Here is a 10,845-nt window from a genome sequence, read left to right on the forward strand (position 1 = left end):
GACATTTCAATACAAACTAACAAACAAACAAAAGTTCTGCTTCCATCCTTAAGAATGAGTTTAAAAGAATCGTTTACTCAAAATAGATTCTAATTGGCAGGATATGAAATTTATGACATCTTTCTTCTTATATATCAATATAATAGTTACAATCTTAAATACGCCGGGAAACGTCCAATTAAAGACCGCACAGGTAGGGTAATTTCTGAGGAAATAAAGATCACTGGTAATTGAGGTAAATAATTTCCATGAGAATATCGGGGAGTAAATGGTAGACATAACGATAAAGGTTTATTCACTCCGAGCTAGACAGAGAAATAAAACATGAAATAGTTAGGATTTCTTCCCTAAAGGAATTATATTAAATATCAAAAACATTTTCTTCCGTTTCGATTCGTTCGGCAAAATTGTGTCCTGCTCCCAGTAAAAAACCCAAACGATAGGGAAACAAAAATGTCCTAACTAGTGTCACATTTCTCTGAAAGTGTTAATTAATAATTCTAAACCCTTTTTCTGCTTGACATGAACGATTGGTTTAAAGTGGCTTTGACTTTGACTGATAAATATGTTAATTGAACTTGCCCCTAGTTCATACATAAGTTCGCGGCGTCTTTGACCAAGGTAAATCAGTTCACAGTACTCTTGACCTGGATTGTTGTCCTTGACCGAGGTCGGCCATTCCACAGTACTCTTGACCTGGATTGTTGTCCTTAACCGAGCCCGATCATTCCACATTACTCTTGACTTGGATTGTTACCTTGACCGAGGTCGACCATTCAACAGTTCCATTGACCTTGATTGTTGTCCTTGACCGAGGTCGGCAATTCCACGGTACTCTTGTCCTGGATTGTTGTCCTTGACCGAGCCCGATCATTCCACAGTACTCTTGACCTGGATTGTTACCTTGACCGAGGTCGACCATTCCGCAGTTCCCTTGACCTTGATTGTTGTCCTTGACCTAGGTCGGCCATTCCACAGTTTCCTTGACCTTGATTGTTGTCCTTGACCGAGGTCGACCATTCCACAGTCCTCTTTACCTTGATTGTTGTCCTTGACTGAGGTCGGCCATTCCACAGTTTCCTTGACCTTGATTGTTGTCCTTGACCGAGGTCGACCATTCCACAGTCCTCTTGACCTTGATTGTTGTCCTTGACCGAGGTCGACCATTCCAAAGTTCCCTTGATCATGATTGATAGATAAACTCATTTTGTTCTTGACAAAAGTTGATCAGTTGACAGTGCCCTTGACCCCGAATCATAGCTAAGTTCATTTTGTCCTCGACCGTGGTCGATCAGTTCAAAGCGCCCTTGGTCCTTGGTTATCAGTCAGTTGTACAGTTTCAATAAACTGTTTCAATAGAGACGAATAGAGGAAAGAGAAATTTGAATTTCAAAAAAAGTTCTTTTGTTTGCAATATACTGAGCCCCAAAAGAAACGCAAGTCCGACTTAAGATACGTTTTTGTAAGAAATAAAAAACAGGATCTGAATTTTTACTGAATTATTCAATAGTTTTTCAAAATTGCAATTAAACAAAATGTTACTAGATTTCATTTCATAAAATTTACAATTTCTATTGTCTGTTTGATGAAGGTACCCCAATGAAAGAAAAATCACAAATCAGTCAATAATGCGCGTGTCCGCCTTGGACATTGATACAGGTTGTGCAACGTCGTCTCATGGAATTGCCGAGAGTCTGGAAGAATGCCTGGGGCCATTGTTCCATTTCTGGAGGAATCTCTGTTCCAACGGTACTCTAGCAACAGCGACTCTTCTCCCACTTTCATCCCACACATGTTCTATCAGTGCCATATCCAGTGAAAGACGGCCAAGGGAGGACATTCACATTATTCTGTGCAAGTAAACCCACCGATACTCGAGCAGTGTGGGTACGAGCGTTGCCCTGCCGGTATAACTGTAGTTGCGGCTGTGCAGCCTACAAGGAACGACGTAAGGTCTGAGAACGTCATCCCTGTACGCTACTCCTGTTACACGCTGACGGAAGACGTAAAGAGGTGTCAGATGGTGGTAACTGAAGGCTCCTCATAACATCACGCTGCCGCCAACCCAGCTGTTAGCCTGCAACGCACAACAATCGGCGTAGCGTTCGTTATATCGACGCAACACATCGGCCACCAGCATGGGAAAGATGGTATCGGGACTCGTCTGAGAAGAGAAATCGACGCCAGTCAACAAGACGCCATCGTTGATGATACCTTGCCCATTGAAAACATTGCTGTCGATGGCGCTGAGTAATAGGCCCTACGTAAGGACGTCGGCAGTTGCAGGCTGGGTCCGGTTACAAAAGTGAGTTACAGGGAGGTAGCGATCTTGGGCCTGAGTTGTCACCCTTGGTCTCCTCGTCCAGAACTATCAGAAACAGAACCCGTATGTTGGAAGCGTCCAGCAAGTCTGGTAATAGAGCTAGCATGACATTCCAAGCGCTTGGCTACAATAATGGTACAGGAACCCGGCTGCAAGCTTCTAAAAGCCATTCCTCTTTGCATTTGTGTTAATCGTGTCATCGTGTTGTTTCATGAGCATTATTCGCGCTACCTTCACTGAATGAATGTATTTGGGACGGACCACTTTATAAAGGACACGTCTAGATAAAAACTCAGTTCCCTTGGCAACACATGTGATTGCACGTGCAGAATTCACGATTTTACGCATTGCGCATGTGTCGGTATGAACAGTGTCGGAAGTGAACAAAAGGCACACCACTTCATCATTTGCATTAACAAATATATATGATTGATATCAACAGTAATATACAAACGATCACAACTACAAAAAAAATCACGTAAAAATGTACTTGCGTTTTTATGGGGTTCAATAAAGCAATCATAAAAATTAGTAGAAAAATCTTAACATGTATGTAGCCTGAGATGATTTATAGGTTGTTGGAATTAATCACCAAGGAAGTCTTGTTTTAATCAACACTGAAATTTGGTAAGGAGATGTTTACCTTTTCTTAATCCTCTCCTGAATTTACGTACGTTTTTAGTTTGTGTTTTATAATTACCTTTGGTGTATACATGGTATCTAAAACGTTACAGTATTTGTTCTAATAATTAATATGTGTATTTGTAATATTGTTGAATTATTGAATCAGATACTTATCTTAACACAACAAATGACATAGATACATAGTCTAAAACGTTCTAGTAAGAAATCTACTAATCGGTCGACGGGAGATAACTCTTGTTTTTTTTCCCAAACTTGGTAAAGATGACTTCATGCTGTTCTTCATTCTCCTCTTTGAAAAGTTCGTTTTAGGATAATTAACTTTCGCCAATTATGGTTCAGGTTGTTTCGGCCTTCCGATATGTGTGTGTGTTTATCTTTGGCTTTATTTGATTTTTTTTTGATTTTTTTAATTTTTTTTGTTGGTTTTTTTTACGATTCCTTGGCTTATCATTAAAAGATCGAGACAACCCAGAAAGATAAGATCGTACAGGAACAATTTACTGCCAAGATGGCGGGGCTATTGAGAGCATTTACATTCGTCGTGCTGTGCTGGTCCTATTCGTGTTCCACCTCTTTCTCCGACCTGGACGAAGGCACCCTCCACAGTAATATATCACTTAAGGTTTCCGTAACAACTTAAAGTGAATCTCTCTATCACCCGGACGCATATTACCAGGGAGTTCTCATACACCGTGTGTCACTGTACATAAGTATCTGTTCTAAAACTAAACAGTAGTCCGGATTAACCAGACGCCACTGTTAATCCGTACACTAGCTATCATCTGTTGTAAAATTAAACTGTGTCCGGACTAACCGAATGCTACAATTAATCTGTACACTAGAGGTATGACCTTTTTGGTAGTTAATCTGGTTATACCGACACTCAATCTTGAAGCCAATCATCAAGTTTTCGTTTTTAAAAGTCGATATAAATCGAATGTGTCATTGTAAAGTATTACTGTGATATCTCGTTTGTTTAGTTTTGTGACAAAAGACTAACGTACGGATTAACAGTGACCGGACTTCAGTATAAGGTGTGACTACTGTAGTCAGATAATCGAGGTACGGATTAACAGTGATAGCTGGTTTGTCCGGACTTCAGTATAAGGTGTGACTACTGTAGTCAGATGATGCTGGTATGTCCGGACTTCAGTATAAGGTGTGACTACCGTAGTCAGATAATTGAGGTACGGATTAACAGTGATTCTAGTTTGTCCGGGCTTCAGTATAAGGTGTGACTACTGTAGTCAGATGATGCTGGTATGTCCGGACTTCAGTATAAGGTGTGACTACTGTAGTCAGATAATCGAGGTACGGATTAACAGTGATAGCTGGTTTGTCCGGACTTCAGTATAAGGTGTGACTACTGTAGTCAGATAATTGAGGTACGGATTAACAGTGATTCTAGTTTGTCCGGGCTTCAGTATAAGGTGTGGCTACTGTAGTCAGATGATGCTGGTATGTCCGGACTTCAGTATAAGGTGTGACTACTGTAGTCAGATAATCGAGGTACGGATTAACAGTGATAGCTGGTTTGTCCGGACTTCAGTATAAGGTGTGACTACTGTAGTCAGATAATTGAGGTACGGATTAACAGTGATTCTAGTTTGTCCGGGCTTCAGTATAAGGTGTGACTACTGTAGTCAGATGATGCTGGTATGTCCGGACTTCAGTATAAGGTGTGACTACTGTAGTCAGATGATGCTTGTATGTCCGGACTTCAGTATAAGGTGTGACTACTGTAGTCATATTATTGGAGTACTGATTAACAGTGATTCTAGTTTGTCCGGACTTCAGTATAAGGTGTGACTACTACAGTCAGATAATTGAGGTACGGATTAACAGTGATTGCTAGTTTGTCCGGACTTCAGTATAAGGTGTAACTACTGTAGTCAGATAATTGAGGTACAGATTAACAGTGATTCTAGTTTGTCCGGACTTCAGTATAAGGTGTGACTACTGTAGTCAGATAATTGAGGTACGGATTAACAGTGATTCTAGTTTGTCCGGACTTCAGTATAAGGTGTGACTACTGTAGTCAGATAATTGAGGTACGGATTAACAGTGATTCTAGTTTGTCCGGACTTCAGTATAAGGTGTGACTACTGTAGTCAGATAATTGAGGTACGGATTAACAGTGATTCTAGTTTGTCCGAACTTCAGTATAAGGTGTGACTACTGTAGTCAGATAATTGAGGTACGGATTAACAGTGATTCTAGTTTGTCCGGACTTCAGTATAAGGTGTGACTACTGTAGTCAGATAATTGAGGTACGGATTAACAGTGATTCTAGTTTGTCCGGACTTCAGTATAAGGTGTGACTACTGTAGTCAGATAATCGAGGTACGGATTAACAGTGATAGCTGGTTTGTCCGGACTTCAGTATAAGGTGTGACTACTGTAGTCAGATAATTGAGGTACGGATTAACAGTGATCCTAGTTTGTCCGGACTTCAGTATAAGGTGTGACTACTGTAGTCATATTATTGGAGTACGTATTAACAGTGATTACTGGTTTGTCCGGACTGCGGTATAAGGCGTGACTATTGTTGTCGGATAATTGGAGTACAGATTAACATTGATTGCCGCTTAATAGTAGGACTCAATCTCTTCTCGTCGTTCCTTAGGGCATCACAATGCACTTTGTGAGATATTAGGTCGGACTCTATAACGAACCTTTTGATGTGAACAAGGATCCCTTGTACGTTTTGTACCGACGTGTTTGAGTTTACTGCTGTAATAGATTGGCAATACGTATTATCATTTTTTTTTTTAAATTTCATTAGTTATGTTTAAAGTTCTCTTGAGCTACAAAGAGACGAGTTTAACTGCCCACGATATACTTTGTCCCCAGCTTTGGACCATTATGTTAGGCAGGACTTGGCATTCAGAATACTATCTAAGCTCAATGACAGCATCAGAGAGCAGAACAGACAGTCCTTCCTGTGCCAAACACAGCTGAACCAGACTATAAACTCCTGCTACGCGTGCGCAGCCTCCCACAAATGTACCAGGTAGGTTCACAAAGGTAACGATTGAATAATATAGGTTGATAAAATGGTCACAGTTGACAAAAGAATAAAACATTGACACAAGTGACGTCACCTTAATTGTTTTCAGAACGTGCCAAATGCACGTGGAGCTTTTCTCAATCCTAGGGTGAGACAAGATAAAATCTTAGACCAGGAAAAAGTGTGGATATACCTATCCAGGTTAAGAGAAAAGTTGAGAATAACAGTCACGTGACTAGCCTCAGCGCTATTTGAACGGTAGAGTGTATGGCTAGAGACCACATGGTCGCTAGTTCGAACCTGTCGAACCTGAGGGGGTAATGTGTTTTTCGTTATTCCTTCTGGTATAACAATTTAAATGTGGCCAACACTTAAGAAAATGACAACTTTTCGATAAAACTAAAAACGTTTCAACTTGTATGTACTCCTTATTGAAAATGTTCCACAGAGTTCCAAAAAATACTTAATTACATAACTTAGGAAGGAAATTTGTGCTCGATTCTTGGTATGCACTGATGTCAGCTGAGAATCTTATACAATGGCAGTGTCTACAAAAACATGGAGATAATTATGATTCAGTTTCGCTATATAAAAGCACTGTCCCTCCCATTATAAATTGGAACTCACCCTGTCAATAATCTCATTTTAACGCCCCTTTGTTTCGCTGATGTAGCTTTTTAATAAAAGTTGATAATGACTATTTATGTGGAAAATTGAAATTTCGACTATGTCTTATTAGGTGAACGGTGACCATGTCTTACAAAGGTGTTTATCATTGTTGTAGAACTGACATAACTTAATGCATTAAGATTGCTTTGCTAGAAGTATACCTAGCTAGCATCTTTCAGAGTCGAACACAATGAGTTGTTCCCCTTTGAACACCACTAGTCAGCAACGCAAGACTGCAGTGAATAACGAACGAAAGAAGGATGAACAAGGAGACCCCTTGAACACATACAAGGATAAGGTGTTTTGTCTTCTGCTTCATTGATGGTATCAGCCACGTAAATCTTAGTGGATCCCATGTCATGTTCTTGGAATAAGAACCGTGATAGCATAACCTAACCCAGCAACATACTTCGAAAACATTAGATCGTGTTGTTTAACTCACTCTGACCGACTTGGATAAAATTTCTTGAAAAGGCATTGATATTATTAATTTTTAGTTGTCATTATTATTTAGATTTTATTTTCCTTTTTTTCAGTCAAGTAAATGTTGGTCTCACATCAGAAAAGCTCCTTCCCTTCGTTTACCGTCCCATTCTTGCTATTTGTGACATGATCGACGGCATCACGGGTACGATTGGGGGGACTGTATCTCTCTTAGGGAATCTGGGAGGAAACTTTCTCAATGATGTTGGTAACCTAGCTGGATTGGTCGGGAACTCTCTTCTCCAGGTACCCCTGGCGAAATTTGACATTCTCGCAAACGGTCTTCTTTCTTTAGGAAAGGGCTTTGGATCTGCTGCTTCAGATTTGTTACAGGGCGCGGGTTCAGTTCTCGATACTGTTGGTACCGGTACAGGAAACTTGCTAAACACTTTCGGTCAAGGTATCGGAAACACTCTTAACCAACTTGGACAGGAAGCCGGAAGTACATTAGATCAACTCGTACAGGGAGCCGGAAGCGCCATAAACCAACTGGGCCAGACAGCAGGAAGTGCCTTAACTCAACTTGGACAGGGCGCCGGAAGTACCTTACACCAACTCGGACAAGGAGCTTCGTCATCTTTATCTGGGCTAGCAAGTGGAGTCGGTTCTCTCGGGTCGGGCTTTCTGAGTGGATTTGGACATTTAACATCCGGGGCAACAGATTTACTCTCACGTGAGTTTTTTCTTTATTTTGTTATAATCACAAACAAAGTTCCAAACCCGTAGAAGTAATCAGATTTTCCCGGTTAAAGAATCAGTTTCTATATTGTATTGGGACCATTTATTTCTGTCTTCTGCATAAATCGTAATAAGTCTGGTATCATAGCCTCCCCTTAAAAAACAGTTTTCTTCCTATGGAAATAAATATAAACACTCCCTACCTCAAGAATGGCAAAAACGAATAATCATAATTTTTAAAAAGGTTTTCTTTGGAAGCCTTTGATATTGATATCAACAAGATGTAACTTCCGCTTTACAACCATATAATAATCCCTGGAGTATTATCCTTAAAAAAAGATCCATATCTGTTTTACTGCCGGATAAGGTACAATTTCAAAGCAACTAGACTTTCGTCAAGTTCCGTACCGAACATCAAAAGCTGGATTTTTTTATTAATATTCTTTTATATTAAAACTCTGAAATAGAAAATAGATATTATTTAAGATTGGTGATAACAGTTAAAAATAAATCCGAACATCTGTTGAAACCCGTGTATTATATAATGTTTTGATACCTCAATATATTACATTATAATTCTGATGTACAGTATAACAATTATGTTTCTAAATTAAAGCTTAGCCTTCATTTGGGTAATTTCAACAAAAATGTTTACGTAATGTCCTTGTGCTTCAGTCTCTGATTCTTGACAACTACCAGGATTTCAAGGGATCCGAACAACAAGTTTTGTATCAAGGAGAAGTTAGTTATTAATAAATTTCCTATTTAATGATAAAATCCTAGAACAGTGATCTCAAGTCAGATGTTGTTGAGGAAAGCATTCCAACAATGGAGGCGATATAGTGTTTGTTGACACGGGGTTTGTGTGTGTTTGTCTGGGATACATGCTTATTTTTGTGTGGGATTCATGGTTAGTATTGACTAGGATACATGGTTAGTATTGTCTGGGATATATAGTTAGTATTGTCTGGGATACATGGTTAGTATTGTCTGGGATATATAGTTATTATTGTCTGGGATACATGGTTAGTATTGTCTGGGATATATAGTTAGTATTGTCTGGGATATATAGTTATTATTGTCTGGGATACATGGTTAGTATTGTCTGGGATATATAGTTAGTATTGTCTGGGATATATAGTTAGTATTGTCTGGGATATATAGTTAGTATTGTCTGGGATATATAGTTAGTATTGTCTGGGATACATGGTTAGTATTGTCTGGGATATATAGTTATTATTGTCTGGGATACATGGTTAGTATTGTCTGGGATATATAATTAGTATTGTCTGGGATATATAGTTAGTATTGTCTGGGATATATAGTTAGTATTGTCTGGGATATATAGTTAGTATTGTCTGGGATATATAGTTATTATTGTCTGGGATACATGGTTAGTATTGTCTGGGATATATAGTAAGTGTAATCTGGGATACAGAGTAATAGTTATCGATACGTAGCTAATATTTCCTGTGATTCCTTAGTTTTGGTGTCTTAAAGACGTTTCTGTCTTGAATGCAAGTCTGATTTCTCATGTTCTTCAGACTTAATTTGTGTGCGATTTCTTATCATTTAGCCCAAACAATTTGCCGGCTTAATTCTTTTTAGATGTCTTTGGCCGAAGGGTGGCCACAGTCTTTCCTGCATGTGGAAATGAATGTCCTGTGTGTGACAGAGTGGACATTTCCAGACATACTGATCACGACATCATAGCAGCAGGTATAGTAATTTTTTTAGTGATTTAGTAGATTAATTATCTATTAAACAATAACTTATATCATGTAAGAATTGATACCTGCACGTTTCCACACCTGCATTTAAATACATCAATTACTTATGTTAATCAATTATGACATCTAGATGTAACATTTTTAGGGGCGATTTAATGCAAATGAGGGGGGATTTCGTTTTTAGACATGTAAACACTTTTTGTATGTACATTAGAGGCGTATTCGTCCCGCTGACTGACAGAGTGTTGTATATCGTGTTTGTTGATGTAGTGTGTGGGGTCGATATGGTGGCGAACCAGGAGGTGTCTCTGGCAAACACCGCACGCCTGGAGGAGTTATATAACGTCACAATGACGTCATCTATTATCGACAAGGTAATTTTGATATATTGTGCTTTCGTGTAAAAAAACAAGTAGATCGTCTTATAAACAATCACAAATGTCTTCTGTTTAAGTAACATATTACATGTACATAAAAGACAGCATTGTTAACTTAGCGTAAATAAAAACAATCCATATAATAACATGTTTCAACATAAAACATGTAAGTAATCAATGGCAGGCAGGCGTTTATCACCACAGTTGTACAGGTAATCAATGTGATAAGACACAAAATATGATGTACGGGTAGTCGGTGTAATAAGACACAAAAATATTGTACCGGTAGTCGGTGTGATAAGACACAAAAATATGTTGTAACGGTAGTCGGTGTAATAAGACACAAGATATGTTGAACGGGTAATCGGTGTGATAAGACACAAAGAATATTGTATAGGTAGTTGATGTGATAAGACACAAAGTATGTTGTACGGGTAGTCGGTGTAATAAGACAAAAAAATATTGTATGGGTAGTTGGTGTGATAAGACACAAAGAATATTGTATAAGTAGTCGGTGTGATAAGACACAAAGTGTGTTGTATGGGTAGTCGGTGTGATAAGACACAAAGAATATTGTATGGGTGGTCAATGTGATAAGACACAAAGTATGTTGTATAGGTAGTCGGTGTGATAAGAGACAAAGTATGTTGTATAGGTAGTCGGTGTGTTAAGAGACAAAGTATGTTGTATGGGTAGTCGGTGTGATAAGACACAAAGTATATTGTATGGGTGGTCAATGTGATAAGACACAAGGTATATTGTATGGGTAATCGGTGTGATAAGACACAAAATATGATGTATGGGTAGTCGGTGTGATAAGACACAAAGTATGTTGTATGGGTAGTCGGTGTGATAAGACACAAAGTATGTTGTATAGGTAGTCGGTGTGATAAGACACAAGATATGTTGTATGGGAAGTCGGTGTGATAA

At 38.9% G+C, this 10,845-nt stretch overlaps 1 pseudogene; it reads left to right on the top strand.

Annotated features, from left to right (window-relative positions):
• The first annotated feature begins 1,628 nt into the window (after positions 1 to 1,628).
• On the top strand, positions 1,629 to 9,465 carry LOC132543994 (uncharacterized; annotated as a pseudogene).
• Positions 9,466 to 10,845: the final 1,380 nt, after the last annotated feature.

Source organism: Ylistrum balloti, unplaced genomic scaffold, assembly GCF_031769215.1.
Source record: "Ylistrum balloti isolate Yb309-2 unplaced genomic scaffold, AGI_CSIRO_Ybal_v1 Utg369772, whole genome shotgun sequence".
Classification (NCBI taxonomy): Eukaryota; Metazoa; Mollusca; class Bivalvia; order Pectinida; family Pectinidae; genus Ylistrum; species Ylistrum balloti.